This window comes from Felis catus, chromosome C1 (genome assembly GCF_018350175.1).
Source record: "Felis catus isolate Fca126 chromosome C1, F.catus_Fca126_mat1.0, whole genome shotgun sequence".
NCBI lineage: Eukaryota > Metazoa > Chordata > Mammalia > Carnivora > Felidae > Felis > Felis catus.
In genome coordinates, this window is record NC_058375.1 from 133,763,253 (window position 1) to 133,781,021 (window position 17,769).

General features: G+C 33.7%; 1 long non-coding RNA gene across 7 annotated transcripts in view; it reads right to left on the minus strand.

Moving 5' to 3' along the window:
- LOC102900328 overlaps nt 1–4,840 on the minus strand; it is a 57,670-nt gene extending 52,830 nt beyond the window's left edge. The window contains exons 1-2 of one of the 7 annotated variants that reach the window (XR_006583721.1): nt 4,638–4,840; nt 4,318–4,391 (exon numbers count right to left, since the gene is read on the minus strand). This is a non-coding gene — a long non-coding RNA (uncharacterized LOC102900328). Of the gene's footprint in view, nt 1–4,317; nt 4,392–4,468; nt 4,523–4,637 lie in introns of those variants that run through there. The other 6 variants (XR_006583720.1, XR_002161412.3, XR_890668.4 and 3 more) reach the window with 6 other exon arrangements.
- Nucleotides 4,841–17,769: the final 12,929 nt, after the last annotated feature.

Genomic DNA, 17,769 nt, shown 5'->3' on the forward strand with positions numbered 1-17,769 from the left:
AAGGGAAGTCTTCACTGTTGTTAATGAAATTACATAAAATATTCACAGATTGATTATATAAAGAAGATAAATAAAGCTATTTGTTTCCACAGAAACTTTGATGACTTGACTGATTTTCATTCTATTTTAAAATAACAACCCTGTGTGTCTATGAAGAAAAGCCATTTATGCTTGTCAGAATACATTCATGATGAAATAATTCAGATGCAAAAAAAAAAAAAATGTTGGGGCACCTGGGTGACTCAGTTGGTTAAGTGCCCGACTTGATTTCGGCTCAGGTCATGATTTCACAGTTTGTGGGTTCGAGCCTGTGTCTTGCTCTGCCTTGACAGCATACAGCCCGCTTGGGATCCTTTCTCTCTCTCCCTCTCTTTCTGCCCCTACCCTACTTGTGCGTGCACACACACACACACTCTCTCTCTCTCTCTCTCTCTCTCTCTCAAAATAAATAAATAAATAAACATTAAAAAAACAACATGTTAACATCACTAAATTTGGCAGAATACTGTATATGTTCTACTGAACCTTCACTTTGTTTTTAGGCTGTTATAAATTCACCTCTGTTCAGTTTAAAAAAAAGAAAGACAGATAACAGTAATGGATTCTTCACTGGAAAATTTAATTCATGTTTAGAAAATCTTTAAAATTTAAGGTTAAAATTATTCTGAAGAAGATATCAAGATAATAAGATCAGAGAAGAAATCTGCTTAATATATAAAACATAACCAATATTTATAGCACATAGAATAAAAAGTGAACAATGATGTTTAAAATTATCTGGTTTGGGGGCACCTGGGTGGCTCAGTTGGTTAAAAACTGCCTCAAAATTCTTGTTAAGAAAGATTTATAATCTTCCAGAGCAGATGTAACTTCAATAGGTTTCAGGATTTATGAAAACAGAGTTGTCACAGTTCAATTACCTATAGTCATTTCCAGGGCTGAGAATCACAATAATATTTTAAGTTATTCTATAGTGGACAATACATACATGCATTTACATACATGCACTAGATATGACTTTAGCAGCAGGCCAGCTAATTGCCTACCTTCTATAAATTAGCAACTAGGAAATTATTTTCACTCCTCATGACATCTATTTCTGTACATTTTAATGAATCATTTCCCAGCTGATCTTATTCTACCTCTTTCTAAATCTATTATTTCCTAAAATAATAATCTTATATTAAGATATATAAATAGTGTGAATATACATTTTAGTGTGAATTCAACAGAACAAACATTTATTGAAAACATAGCATTGCTTAGAATAGGTGGGATAATGTGGGAACTTGAAAGATTAACCAAGTAAGTTCTTTGCTTTCAAGCCCATTAAAAGGGGATAGATACCGATACCTATACCGATACATATATACCACAAATTGTAATTTGTTGTTGACTATCAAAGTGATTTAATTTTGTATAATAAAGAAACAGCTGTGGAACCACAGAGGGAATTGTTTTGAATGCATTGGGTGGGGGGGAAATGCTTCAATCATGGCATATGTAGCTTTTGAGAGGATTCTTAATGAATGTGTAGGATTTTAGTTGGTGACACAAAATTCAGTTGGAGAGATGAATAGGAGAGGAAGAACTTTAGAACATATTTTTTAAAGATGTGGAGACAGAATATGATTTATCTTTTGGGGTGGAATATAGTTTAGAACAAGAAGCTCTTCCACTGGCCATTGTGTATTGTTCTCCTGTTGGGATTACAGGACTGTTATTCACTCCTCACTTTGAAATACTGCTAACATTCTAATGTGCCGCTTTCTAATTTGGTGAATCTTTCATATATTCGATTCTCATTCAGAAAACTGATTATCAAGTTGGGCAAATTCACTTACATTTCCTTTGATTGTAAGTAATTTTATTTTAGGTAAGGTTCAGAATTTTCTTTGATTAGATTTGACTAGAGAGAAAATTGCAAACCCGGTGTCAACTTCATTTTAGCTGGGCTTCACAATACAGTCGATTGTTCTTCCTTTCCAGTGTAGTCTTTTTGTTTTTTAGCTAATAGCTTTCAGACTTACATAGGCTATCTCAATTAAACACTGTATTTAGCCAGGAAAAGCTGATGAAACTCTTGCTCAAAAATTGGAGAGGCTTTACTTTCTAGAACTTATTATGTACCAAATCTCAAAATGGGTAACAGTGGAATTCTGATGAAATTGCCTAAAAAGCACAAAGTATTTGTGGGGCGTCTGGGTGGCTCAGTCAGTTGCATGTCCTACTCTTGATTTCAGTTCAGGTCATGATCTCACAATTCATGAGTTAGAGCCCCACATCTGGCTCCATGCTGACAGTGTGGAGCCTGCCAAGTGTCCATCAATAGATGAATGGATAGAAGGGTGCCTGGGTGGCTCAGTCAGTTAGGCATCTGACTTCAGCTTAGGTCATGACCTCGCGGTTCATGCGTTCGAGCCCCACGTCTGTGCTGACAGCTCAGAGCCTGGAACCAGCTTCCCATTCTCTGTCTCCCTCTCTCTCTCTGCCCCTCCCCTGCTCACTCTCTGTCTCTCTCTCTCTCTCTCTCTCTCTCTCTCAAAATAAATAAATAAACATTAAAAAAAATTAAAGAAATGTGAGTCAAAAAGGGTGATTAATCCATTTTCTGGAGAAAATACGATGAAAGAAAAGACCAGGAAGATAATTGCTTTGGTCATCTGCATATTATAAAGAATGTCATTTTTTTTCTCCAATGTTTCACTTTTTTTTTATTGCTCAGCTATATTTCTTTAAAATTTTTCCTAATATAACTCATTTGGTTCAAATAATCATTTTATTTTCCTTAATTTGTAGTTACTATTCCTTCCTACTATCACCAGGTGAGAACTGTCTATTCAACCCCAAACACTGGACTGGGCAAATTAAAATCTTTAGGCTTCAGTTTTCTCTGTGTAGACTCAAAAGTTCTCATGCTAGTTCAACAGTGAGTTAATGATACAGTTAGGAGCAAACTCCAGATTTTAAACTCTCATTTCACTTTTCTCTTCACATTATCACAGTGTTTATTATTTATGGTATTAGAGTGTGATATGAAATCAAAAGACTTGGAACTAGAAGAGCTGGGTTCAAATTCTGGCCTGGGTAACTTTGGGAAATGTAATCTTTCTGAACCTCAGTTACCTCATCTATAAAATAAGAATAAGTATAATATCTTATTTCAGAGGGATGGTTTGAAGATGGTATGATAATATTTGGCTATCCATCAATTACTATATAACCCATAAAAGTTATAAATATAAGAGTTGTCATTAAGCAGTTATGATGCTTATGTAAATAATCCATTGGGGATCACAAATTAATGTTTTTAATGCTATCCTCACATGGTTTTATTACTAATATTTCAAAACACACCTATCATTAATAAATTTCTAATCCAAATAAAATTTGTCTATAATTATTTTGTAAAGCATAACAGTGTGTATTCCATTCTAGCCATTATAACAACCTCTTTTATGTCAAATACTAATTTTTTGGAAAAGGTTTAACTTACATTTTTAAAACATGTTATCACTCTTTTGTTTCTTTTTGGAAGAGTTCTGCTGGCACATTCATCTAAGGTAGTGCTCTTCCTAATGCTATCCTGCTTCAACCGAAATACTTGTCTCAAAAACCCACAGGTCTAGAGTGACATTAACCATTTTTTTCCTGAGGTTTTATAAATAAATATCACCTCTAAAATTTCTTCTCTAGAATTAGGCAACAACAGTAATGAGGATGGTTTGATACCTAAAATTTAAAAATAATTTTTTTTTAAATAATAATTATTTTTTTAATTTTTAAATAATTTTTTAAAATAATTATTTAAAAATAATCAGAAGATTTAAAGTTCCATTTCAAATACATGGTTTCAACAATTATATTGTATTTCTTGAACAGCAATTCAAGTCAACAATCAAATGACTGAATTTTGACATTTTTGAACTATCTCACCAGTATCATATATAGGACTAAGTTTTTACTCGGTAGGAGAAAAAAATCATAAGAGGATCCCAGGATCCTATGCTTGCAAGATTAAATAGAGAAGAGGCAAAGGGAGCTATATAGAGGACAAGTGAATCAGCACTCGCTTTCATTCCTGTTCATGGAAATACAATGGAGAAAAGGAAAATTTTACAAAAAATCTTTCACTCAAAGAAATACACAAGCTGAGATATTTCTAGCTGCAGTTTATTTCTAATGCAGTGAGTTGAAACGCAAGCTTCCTCAAATCCTTTCTGCCCCTCTCACCACTCAACCACTGACAACAATGAAATGTTTTAAAGTATTTTAACTCTTTGATTAAAAAGAATAATTTTAACAAAATCTGCTTACCTACAATCATAAAGGTAATATTTCCAAGAGACCATGGTTAAGGAAAAATTTTCAAGAGCTGATGGTGGATTTCTCTGAAACAATAAAAATAAAAATAAAATAAGGAAACTTAATGATTACTGTATATCTGCCTTTTTCCCCCCACACAAACCTATGAAGTAGACATTATCAATAAAGAGTAAGTAATGAACTTGAAGCCTGATAGGCTATATAACTTGCCAGATATCATACAGCCAATAAGTGGAAGAACCTTGGATTTTCCAAAAGCAATGTGTTAAAGGTCAGGTCACATTTCTCTTTGTCTCCAGATATGTCATTACCTTTATGATGTCACAAAGTCTTTAATCCTTCTGGACTACAATTTATGCCTCCCTAAAATGAAGCTGTTTAAGTAGAATCTTTCATTCTGCTTTGTAACTCTGTGATATCACTAGTCCGGCTAGGGCATACCTTGACAGAATAATTGTCCAATACTACAGGGTCATGGCATCATCTCTGAAGCTTGCCATAAATGACCTGAATAAAGAAAACCCAAATATAATAATGGCCCCATTATAATTCACTCAGTAGTGTCCCTTTGGCCTGAGAGAGTTAACATAGCACCCTGATGCCTAGCCTAATATCAGACAGCAGATGAGGCATCTGGGAGGTGGAGATCAATGACATCCCTGCTTGCACATCAATCGTAGAATAATTAACTAAAACCAAAAACCAGGAAGTTCAAAAATTGAAATGTTCCCCATTGCACTTTTCTATCACCAATCATTGTTGTACATTATTATACAGGATGTACTTGTGATTGAGGAGAGAAGCCTTGACAATTTAATGAAGAAAAGATAAAACTCAGTAATCCTATAGAGAAAAGCTAGTCTCCTATTTATCAACAAATGCATTAGGAATCTTCCATCATTAAAATGTACATCAATAATGGCATGAAACAAATAAATGCCGAATAAGTTTCCTACTATAATGAAGGTTTTCGAAATTTAAATTTTTATATTCATGTAAAAAGCCTAAAAATCCTACTGATCTGTGACCTAATTGTATAGTGATATTAATAGGAATGGTTCTTTAGTTCTTAATCATGCAAAAATTGAAACCTATAAAGAATTTTCCTGATTTGCCTGAATAAAAACTACAGCCTAATTCCCTATAGACTGCAAATAATATGCAGCATTTTTTAACTTATAAGGGCGAAGTAAAATAACACTGCTGTTGAAATTACTTGGTTCAGCAACAGCAGAAGCAAAATAGCATAACAAACTGAAAAACAATTAAAAAATGTATGTATTTTAAATGTAGCTTCTTTAACTGAACTTTTGGGGGAAAAACAGAATGGAAAATTTTGAATTTAACTTCAAAGATTATAAGGTAATTGTGTAACAGCTTTCCAAAACATCAATAGACCAAGAGAGAAGCTGCAGATTTCTTTAACCTCAAATTATCTACATTGTCATCTTTAAATAAAAATAAATGTATTGTAAAATATTTTGCTTTGCTCTGCAAGTATTCAGTTTCATCTATGAAGTCATAGCCATGATGATGATCCATATGCAGAACAATGTAATAAAAATATGAAGTTTGACTATAAGTAATTATAGAAAATGTTAAGATTTTTAATTTTTAAGAAAAGCTAGATTTTTGTATTAACATGAATAATACCATTTTATTTTTATAATCTAAAAATTTTCAATGTTTATTTAGTTTTGAGAGAGAGAAAGAGTACGAGTGGGTGAGAAGCAGAGAGAAAGGGAAACAGAGAATCCAAGAAGGCTCCGTACTGTCAGCACAAAAATGGATGCTCAAAAGTGTGAACCGTGAGATCATGACCTGAGCCAAAGTTGGACACTCAACCAACTGAGCCACCCAGGCACCCGTAAGTAATACCATTTTAAAAGTAATTTTTTCAGTAAATTTTGCGCCAATTCTAGAGATAGAACGAATGTTCAAAAAGGTTTTGGAACTTTTCTTCACAACTATAACTCAGAACCAAAGGAGAAAAATTATCTGTTTTTATTCATTTTGTTGCTAATAATTGTAATCACGATCCTAATACATTTCATTCATAAATTTGGACTCAACTGGTTGTAGAGTTTTTGAGAGATTATGTTTAATTTCAATGAAGATACAATAGACAGAGCAGCACAGTGTGGAAAAATATCTTCCACTTTCTGGCTAAGTAATATTGGGTAAGAGATTTAAATTCTCAGAGACTCTATTTCTTATCTTCTAGATGAAAATAAAATAACTACTGAAATCAAAAATTGTGAGGATTATATAATAGTACAGTTAAGAGAAATGTTGTGAGATCTGTAAAGATATATAAATAATTATTAATTTTAAGGAAAAAGTTATTTTTCCCATTTTATGTGTTGATAGTAGGAATACACTTCTTCACTCCAAGAATTTTCTTCTTGCTAAGACTGCTGAATGGACACAACTCCCAGTCTCTTTGTGCTTATATGTCCACTCCTCTCCAGAAATAAACTATCAGTTAAGTTTAGGAGGACTATGTAGATACGGCTGTACCAGTGCTACCTGCTTCTCAGCTGTTGCTGGCACAGAGTGAGTTCTCCCTGTTTCTCCTCTGCTCTGGCCTTTGAGGAGGGGTGTTTAGGAGGGCTAACTGTACAGGGTAAGTCCTGCCTGGGTGCAGAACAGCTGTATCTGGCTGGAGAGTCTGTATATTTCTGGAATTTTTTGAGAAGATTGAATTGGCACACACACTATGCTCTTCCTACAAATTAGGCAATATCAGATATAACATGACAATTTGGCATCCATATTTATATTTTATTTAAAAAAAATTTTTTTAAGAGAAAGAGAGAGAGAGCATGAGCAGGGGAGGGGTAGAAAGGGAGACACAGAATCTGAAGCAGGGTCCAGGCTCTGAGCTGTCAGCACAGAGCCCGATGTGGGACTCAAACTCATGAACCACAAGATCATGACCTTAGCCAAAGTCAGACAATTCACTGACTGAGCCACCCAGGTGCCCCCATATTTACATTTTAAAATGTCAATTATACCTCAATGCAAAAACTAAATAGAAAATAATTCTTTTCTTCAGTCTCAGGTGGAAGCTCTCAACATGGATATTGAGTAGAATATGCTCTAAACTTTGAAGGTAATTTGAAATAAAAATCACAAAATGTATAAAGGCAAATTGTTAAAATTTGTTGTAAGCATCTCTTAATGGCTACTGATAAGTTTAAACTTAGATGTTGTAAATGTCCTAGCAGGAATGTTACAAAATTAATTAAGATTTAAAATGATCTTTTAGGGATGCCTGGGTAGACCACTCAGTGAAGTGTCCGACATCAGCTCAGGAACAGATGCATGTGGACTGATTTACCTGCCATGCAGTCTGAATTCCTATAAACTCAATGTATTTTTTTCCCAAATTTCCAGCAATACAATTAGTCATTTAATGTCAGAGCAGCTGAAAATGTCTCACAGAGATTTGAGTTGGCAATTGAGCACTAAGTTGTTTTTATCAATATATTGAAGCTTATTGCATTGGTTGCTTCACTAAGATTTGTTCCACAAAATTCTGAGTTTTATTACAAAATGAATATATGCAGAAACTAAAACTACAACTAGATCAAACTTAGAGACAACATATATCAAACCAAGACTAGGAATCCTTGGGATATAGATGTGTTTGTCATAGTGTTCTTCATTTCCTCCCAAGAGTACACAATTTCATGGTTTTTGTGACAGCTTCTACAATCACTTGATCAACTTCTATAGTATTTGCTAGGGAACATGTTCTGGTTTCTCAGAGATACAAAAGTTTTCTCTAACTCAAATCTGAAATCAGACTTCACACTTAATTTGTTTGATATTTTCTTCTACTGTTTCATCCACTCATTCCTAAGCAACACTTCCAAAAGACAGAAAGGGCTGAGGTAAACACTTACTTTTCCTAGGTCAGCCCTGCTCTGAATGTAGCCTTTAAGTCAGAGAAAGGCTCCAGCTGCAGTACTTTCTTAGTGTGAAAAATATTTCTTTCTGAATATTTAAGTCTTTGTAAATAATTATATAGCTTTCCAATTCTAACTTCTCTGTAGTTTTCACCACCTTGATGCAAATCTCAAAAACACTTCTAAAACTAAATTTAATTGCTAGATTTTATCTGCTGGAAATAAATCTCAATCTTCAGAAGCTGTGAATAATGGTTTACATATGTTATGATTGCAATTAAGTTAAAAATAAAGGTATGCATATAAAAGTATTAAAAGAAGTCAAATGTTAATAACAGTTGGTGTTTTTGTGTTATGGAATATGGTTGTTGTTTCTTGGTTTACTTTGGAATTTGAATTTATTATACAATAAGCATATATTACTTTTTGAATCTTAAACATAAAGTAAAATTAAACACCCATGAATAAGTAGCATCAAATAAGGTATAGTGACTCAGAAATGATAAAAGCATGCACACCTCCAATACAACCTGATGTTAAAACATAAAATTACAATTTTAACAACTCCCAGAAATTATTTTCCTCCTCAGTGCAGAGCTTTAAAAAATAACACTGTCATTGTTTTGGGTCAAAATACTTAATCGCTATTTCAAATAACCTGCCCAGAAGAACTTGTCCAGCTTATCCTCATTCTTTAACTTCCAGGAAAATATTATCTTTCAACTATTATATGTTCTTCTGTTTTCGCAGTGATTATGATTAAATTGTAAACCTGAACACAAGAACATAGCTCATGCTAAAAACTAATCATACTAATGTCTAGTCAGTATAGCTACTGAGGGAAATTCTTAATACTTTCCGTGAATTCATTAATTCAGACAGACAGCTAGACAAAGTGTTTGTATTTTTGTATTATTAAAGTTATTATTACTATTAAAATGTTTTAAACATACAGACAGAAACAAATAATATTGTGACACATCCATGGTCCCATCATCCAAATTTCACAACTGTTATAATTTTGCCATAGCTGCTTTAAGTCTTTCTATTTATTTATTTATTTAGTTAGTTAGTTAGTTAGTTAGTTTTTATTTAAATTTTAGTTAGTTAACATATAGTGCGATATTAGTTTTAGGAATAGAATTTAGTGATTCATCACTTACATATAACATCCAGTGCTCATCACAAATGCCCTCCTTAATGCCCATCGCCCAGCTAGCCCATCCCCCCCCCACCTGCCCTCCAGCAACCCTGTTTGTTCTCTATATTTAAGAGTCTCCTATGGTTTGTTTCCCTCTCTCCTTTTTTCTTTCCCCTATGTTCATTTGTTTTCTTTCTTAAATTTCACATGGGAGTGAAATCATATGGTATTTGCCTTTTCTGACCTATTTTTTGTTTCGCATAATGAATTTTAGCTCTATCCATGTCATTGCAAATAGCAAGATTTCATTCTGTTTGATGATTGAGTAGTAATATTGCATTACATATAGATAGATATAGATATAGGTGATATAGATGATATAGAGAGATAGAAATGATAGAGATAGATAGAGATAGAGATAGAGATAGATAGAGATAGAGATAGAGATAGAGATAGAGATAGAGATAGAGATAGAGATAGAGATAGAGTTATATCGTATCTTCTTTACCCATTCATTATTCGACGGACATTTAGGTTCTTCCCATAATTTTGCTACTGTGGATAATGCTGCTATAAACATTGTGGTGCAGGTTCCCCTTCAAATGAGTATTTTCATATCCTTTGGATAAACACCTAGTAATACAATTGCTGTGTCACAAGGTAGTTCTATTTTTAACTTTTTTGAGGAACCTCCATACTGTCTTCCAGAGTGGCTGTATCAGTTCATATTCCTACCAAAAGTGTAAGAGTGTTCCCCTTTCTCCACATCCTTGCCAACATCCGTTGTTTTCTGGTTGTTAATTTTTGCCATTCTGACAGGTGTGAGGGGGTATTTCATTGTAGTTTTGATTTGTATTTCCCTGATGATGAGTGATTTTGAACATCTTTTTATGTGTCTGTTAGCCATCAGGATGTCTTCCTTGAAAAAGTGTCTATTCATGTCTTTTGCCCATTTCTTAACTGAAATATTTGTTTTTTGGGTGTTGAGCTGTATACTCTCTTTATAGATTTTGGATACCAACCCTTTCCAAATATCTTCTCCCATTCTGTAGGCTGCCTTTTAGTTCTGCTGAATGTTTCCTTCTCTGTGCAGAATCTTTTTATCTTGATGAAGTCCCAGTAGTTCAAGTTTGCTTTTCTTTCCCTTGCCTCTGGCAACGTGTCTAATAAGAAGTTGCTACAACCAAAGTCAAAGAGGTCGCTGCCTGTGTTCCATCTGTTTGATGGTTTCCTGTCACACGTTTAGGTCTTTCATCCATTTTGAAATATGTTATATGAAAGTTTTATATATGTTATAAGAAAGTGGTCCAGTTTCATTCTTCCACATTTCACTGTCCAGCTTTCCCAACACCATTTGTTGAAGACACTGTCTTTTTCCCATTGGATATTCTTTCCTGCTTTGTCGAAGATTAGTTGACCAAATAGTTGTGGGTCCATTTCTGGGCTTTCTATTCTGTTCATTGATATATGTGTCTGTGTTTGTGCCAGTAACATACTGTCTTGATGGCTCCACCTTTGTAATATAGCTTGAAGCCTGGAATTGTGATGCCTCCAGGCTTGCTTTGCTTTTCCAAGATTGCTTCGGCTATCTGGGGTCTTCTAAGGTTCCATACAAATTTTAGGACTGTTTGTTCTAGCTCTGTGAAAAATGCAGGTGGCATTTTGATAAGAATTGCAATAAATGCATAGATTGTTTTGAGTAGTATAGACATTTTAACAATATTTGTTCTTCCAATCCATGAGCACGGAATGTTTTTCCGTTTCTTTGCGTCCTTTTCAATTTCTTTCATAAGTGTTCTACAGTTTTCAGAGTATAGATCTTTTACCTCTTTGGTTAAGTTTATTCCTTGGTATCTTACGGTTTTTGAAGCAATTGTAAATGGGATCAATTCCTTGATTTCTCTTTCTGCTTCATTATTGGTGTATAGACATGCAACAGATTTTTCTATGTTGATTTTGTATCCTGCAACTTTACTGAATTTATATATCAGTGTTAGCAATTTTTCAAGTCTTCATTTTAAAGAAACAAAATATTTCATAAGCAATTAAAGCTCCTCACTCTTCTATTTTCTCTTTATCCTCTTAATCCAAAGGTAATAACTATTTCAATCTGTGGTATTTTTTCTTGGCATGTTGTCAAATTTCTAGCATTTTGTGTTTATAAATAATAAATAATATTGTTCTGCATTTTAATTTGCATAAATGGCATGTATCCTTTGGTAATTTATTTTATAGCACATTAGTTTTTTTAGTATTATCCCAGTTAACCTGTTGGATCTAGCTAATTTATTTCAATAACTATTTAATAATTTATTTTCCATTCCCATATTGATAAAATATTTTAGACTTTTTTCAGTTTTTTCCGAAACAAACAATATCATAAGGAACACCACAAACATCCTTATAATGTACATGTGGCAGAGTTTAACAAATGTAGGCACATTACAAACAGAAATTCTGGGTTATACAAGATGGCCATCATCAGTTATGCTAGATAATGTCAAATAAAAATCCATAATAATTTTATTAATATGCACTCCCTCCACCCATGTATATTACTCCATATCCTCAAATAAATTTGTTGGGATTTTGGCTAGACTGGCAATAAATTCATAAATTAATTGAGAGAAAATTAACATATTTATATGATACAAATGTTCCATTATTATACACATATTTATATATGCCATTTATAGACATGATACATGTTGGGAGGACAGTCCTCCTTGGGCCTCTTGTGTCCCCACTATGCATCTTTTGGGTACGAAAAGAATGCAGGGCCCTGACTGCTCTCCAGTGACTGAAACAGGTCACTTCTCAGTGTTATTTATGTAACCGGCAACTTTGAGAACCTGAAAAACAAAAAGTGTCTTGCTTACTGCTTGAGATGAAAGCAATGGATCCTTAAATTCAGTTTTCTTCTCCTATCATTCAGCCTCCTCTGTGTATAGGCATCTACCTGCCATGCCACTCTGTGGTCTTGGATGATGAGGACAAAGGGACCAAAGCAAATATGGCAATATTCATGCTGCCTCCTTAGCTGTAATAGTTTGTCTGTAACTCAAGAGTCTTGTGCCTTCTGCCACAATCTATAAAATAGTATCAAAGTAATTTGGCTGGTTTTAAGTAAGGTAAAGTAAAATCTCAGAGACAACAGCATATATTTTATTTACTGAAGACCCTTGTAATCCTCAATACAGATTTATAATTTTCTGTATAAAAGGCTTACACATCCTCTGTCGGAAGGAAGGAAAGGATGGAGGGAGAGAAGAAGGAGGGAGGGAAAGAGTGAAGAAAGGAGGGAGGAAAATGGGACAATGTACTGACCAAATAAAACACATCTTTCAATCATATTTGGGATTATGATATGATAAATTGCCACCACTGTGCCAAATGGTCTAATCTATGTGCTACACATGCCTTGTGTAAACCTGTATTATTCCCCTTGGCCCATTATATTGCAGTTATTTGATTGGATTTGTTTTTCTTACTGCTATTCAAAAGTAGATATGCTGTATTGAGCTTGACATGATTTATATGCTTGGCATTTGGTATGTAGTGTACATATGTTATCTTTCACATATTCATTTAAGATTATCATGTGCTCTCTTTACATTGTTAAGCCTTCAGAAGTCACCTATTACAAGATCTCCTTCATTTCTATCTCACCAGTTGGCATAATACAGAATTCAGTATGTGTATTCATAAAATAAATGCAATTGACTGACAGACTGACAGATTATCCTAGTTGGAAGCATATTTTAAGATGTTCACAGCAGTTACTCTCACTATTTACAATGATTATAATCATAATAATCGCATCCATTTGTATAATGCTTTATATTTTCCAAAACCCTTTTTATATACATTGTTTAATCTGATCTCCTAACAAGCATGAGCCTACAATAATCAACATAAATATTATCCATTTGGCAAGATAAATTGATTATATATACTTTTACACATAAGATTAAAATAAGCTAACAGTATGAAAAAGTAAAAAGGCAAAGGACACATTTTCTTGTTATTTTACCTATGGTGAACATTAATCCAAATCATTTATGTTGACTTTGATCAAGCTACATCTGTTTGTAAAAGTGCTTTGATCTGTTTTACAAAGCAAGTTGTCCCTAGGGTAGTCTTAGACTGAGCAGAAGAGGGTAAAATTATCCTTTCTTTTCATTTTGCTTAGCCAAAATGTCTCAGGGCAGAGAATATTACCATTCTCAACTTAATTTATAAATGTGTTCATAAGTGGGTTTTTTTTCCTTCTTCTCAACCCATTTGTAATATTGCTTACTGTGCTCCAGGTCTGAAATGTTTCTATTCTCAATCATCTTAAAGTGTAAAATTGTCTCTCAATTTGAAGATCACTAAGATGGACTGTGTCTCTGAGAATAATTAATATCTGGAGACCCAATTTAGTTCTTTTTGTTCTAATGTTCAACAAAGATCCTCATTTATCAATGTATGTTTCCCATGTGCCACATTGCTATCTGGAAAGTAGGTCACAGGAAGAACAGTATTGACTTTTAAGGTCTGGTATTCAAAGATGCTGTTCCAGTGAAATTGCATGGTCCCAAAGCAGTGACATCTAAAAGGTCATTGTACGGTCAACCACAACCACCTAATGATGATGACAGAAATCCAAGAAATGTTTCAAAGTGGTAGAAAAACTGTTTTCAACTCAATAATATACTATTAAATCTGGAGAATATATATGTATGTATGCATACTAACTTTAAAATAGCTTGATTGGCTTAAAGATAATACTGTAATTCATATAACTATGATGTCTATTAAGATTTTATTTTTTTCCTGTTTATTTACTTTTGAGAGAGAGAGAGAGCAGAGGAGGGGCAGAGAGAGAGGGAGACAGAGGACCTGAAGCAGGCTCTGTGATGTCAGTGTAGAGAGCCAGATGCGGAGCTCGAATTCACAAGCCACAAGACCATGACCTAAGCTAGAGTTTGACGCTTAACCAACTGAGCCACCCAAGCACCCCTGATGTCTATTAAGATTTTAGTTTAGAGATTATGTTTTTAGTAATATAGGTAAGGTCATTGAACTACACAGCCAGATCAGCTAATGATAATCTGTCTAAATGTGAAGGCGTGGCATAGCAACTTTAAATTACAGGGAAAGAAATACTAGTGAAACACATGAAAGGAACAATGTAAAGAAGCCAAGAAGGAAGGAAGGAAAGAAGGAAGGAAGGAAGGAAGGAAGGAAGGAAGGAAGGAAGGAAGGAAGGAAGGAAGGAAGGAGAGAAAGGAAAAGTGGGAGGGAAGGAGGGAAGAGAAAGCCTAATTCATACATACTTTATCAAAATATCAAACAAATGTGTCCTCTAAAGTGGATTTGCTTTGGAATAACCTAAAATTTTATAACATCACAGTAGCTTCCATTTTATAGTTTAAGTAAATGTGTTAATATGATGTAGGGAAATATAAGAAAAATTGATATATAAAATATGGAATCCAATTTGAGACATATATTGCTAAAATTAGCTAAATCAAGATTAAACTAAAAGGTGTCTAAATAATTTATTTAGATGTCATCATAATAAGTTAAAAAATAAATAAGCCAACATTCTGCTTCCTATAATTTAACTTTTAGTACTACAAGTAATATATGGATAAACATACATACCTTCTGAGATTAAGAATATAATAGGCACTGTGTTTATTGGGTGAAAATGTCAGTGCATAACTGTGTTGACTTCTGGGTTCAACTTTTATAATAAGAGCCATGTTAAAAAAATAAGAACCAACACAGAAATAACCCCATTAAGACATCACAACCTGTTTATATGTACTTAATGAAAAAGATCTATACAATTTTGTAAAAGATTTACAGTTTAAGACTAACATATGCTTTTAGTTTTTGTTAATATGAGGTAGAAAATGTTAAGTGTTTTATATGATAAAATGATAATATGATTGTAATAGAATGAGCATTTCATGATATGATTTGATAAAATAGATTTAAAATATCTGATTATAACACATTCACTGAATCTGGTGGAATCATACAAAATGACGATCTGTGAGTTTTCTCAAACATAACTTGGAATATTTGATGGTCCTTGAAAAATACTCCGATTTTATTTAAAATAATCAATATCATAAGCTCTATTGTTTCTTCTCTTAGAAGATTCTGGCAAATAGCCAGCCCTATGACCAAGGACTAAAATAACTGAAAATAATCTTTTATAATTAAAGACAATGAAAATCACTTTCAAATTCATAATTTTTAAGACCATTGTTGTCTTTGATCTTACCAGATTTTTGCAAGAGTAAGATATATATGGACCATAGACATCATGAAGTCCTTAAATGAAAACTGCCATCAATTTTACCATTCACACAGTGTTAAACATTCAATTTGGAATATCTCTACAAATCTCCCCATTTCTAATATTGCTAATACTTCTGATAGTTCTAATATCTCCCCTTTTCTAAGCAATGCATTATGTAAAAGATATTGAATTTTTAAAACACTAATATAGATTTTTGGACCTTTGATTTGTCATTAAAGGTTTTCTCCAAAATACATTGTTTTAATTGTTGTATGGCTAGGAGCTCTCATTTTTGCTCCAGAACAGGCTATAAAGGACAAAATGTGGGATGAGAAATCCTCTCCTCTTTGTGAAACGGGAGTACTGCTATGAACTCACTAGGGAAAAGAATACATGAAGGTTGAGGATGCAGAAACCATGCCCCTGGGAAGATTTCTGTGTAGCTCCAGGGGTTCACGCATCCCATTTTAAAGACCATTTACTTTAAAATACTCTGAGGGTACTGAGAATAAAAATACAGAGAATACAAAGAATACTGAGTATTCTCAGAGGACTGAGAGTTTTTCTTTGATTGAGGAAGGAAATAGCTGAATGAAATTATTGCACACTCAAAAGTAAATAAAGCAATATATAAGCCTGTGTTTGGAAATCTCAGTGTCTATCAAAAAAGTTTGCTGGAATGCAAATGGCAACTGGATTGGTTTTAAAAATATATTTCACAGAACAGCTCTCAAGCAGAAGCAATGTGGGGATGTTATGAATATCAGGAAAGAGAAGTTTTGTTTTATTTTTCTTAAAAGAAAGGTTATAATCTTACAGAACAAGCCCCAAGTGAGGTAAGCAATATCAGAGATATGCCTGAGTCTACTGCCAGTAACATGTGATAAGAAAAGGGGGGAGTTATTTTAGGTGTTATTATGTATGAAAAAAATGCATGGGGATCAATATTATAAAACCGAAAAAGAAAGGCAGGCCTCAGTGAGGAGACTCAAGTGAGAGTATAGCCCAGGGTACACATACACAGAACCAACAGGAAAATGGACATGAAGAGATTTTCAGTATGTTAGGTAGAAAGGAGATTATGTCAAGTGATCCTGATAACTATGGTTGCCAAACTACAACTGTTTCAATTTTGTGGAAAGTCAGAAATGTCTCCGCATCTATATGCAGAGAGCAGGTACCATATACAAAGGTGAGCTTTCCCCCAAGGAAACTTCAAATAAGATGAATGTTGTGTCATTGTCTCAATTGGAGAGAGAATTAGAATAAAGGACATAGTTTTGGTCTTGGAGTTAATTATATTAATGTCATTTTATGACCTAATTTAAAACTTTCTTGTGATGAGAGGTAAACTGAACACTAGTGTCCCCCACCAGAAAATACAGAACGAAACAAACAAACAAAAGGAGCAGCACTGGGTATGGTGGGGAAACCCACCAAACTGCTCGTCTCTACCCCTGTTCAGACCAGCCATGTTCCCAACTGTCTACAAATCTAATTGTTAAGTGTAGTGAGAGACAGGAAAGTACTACTACTAGTACAAGTACTATTATAGCACTAATAATTATTTATAATTGGCTTAGACTGGTGGTTTCAAATTGTATTCCCTGAACCAGCAGTATCAGCACCATTTAGGAACTAGTTAAAAATGCAAATTCTTGGGTCCCATCTCAGAACAACTGAATTAGAAAAATTTGAGGGTGGGAGCCAGCAATTTGTATTTTAACAGGTTCCCCGGGTGAATGAATATATGGCATGCTAAAGTTTGAAAACTTTGGATTTAGCTGAAACATGATCCCTAACCGAAAATGCATAGTCATCAAATAAATACTTGAATTAGGTATTTATTAGAGCCAGGTACTATAAAACTAGAACTAATTTTCTAATTGGAAAAAGAAATGGAGGGAGCAGATATTGGACAGAAAACCAACGATGATTTGGTCATATTCACCCTTTCCTTTGTATCTTTAAAAAATATGTTCCCATCCCCACTTTTAAAATAATATTATCGAAATGGCAGCATGCACTGAGAAATCCAGAAAAGTTGTAAATGGTGGTCACAGAACACATACATTAAAGTGGAAAAT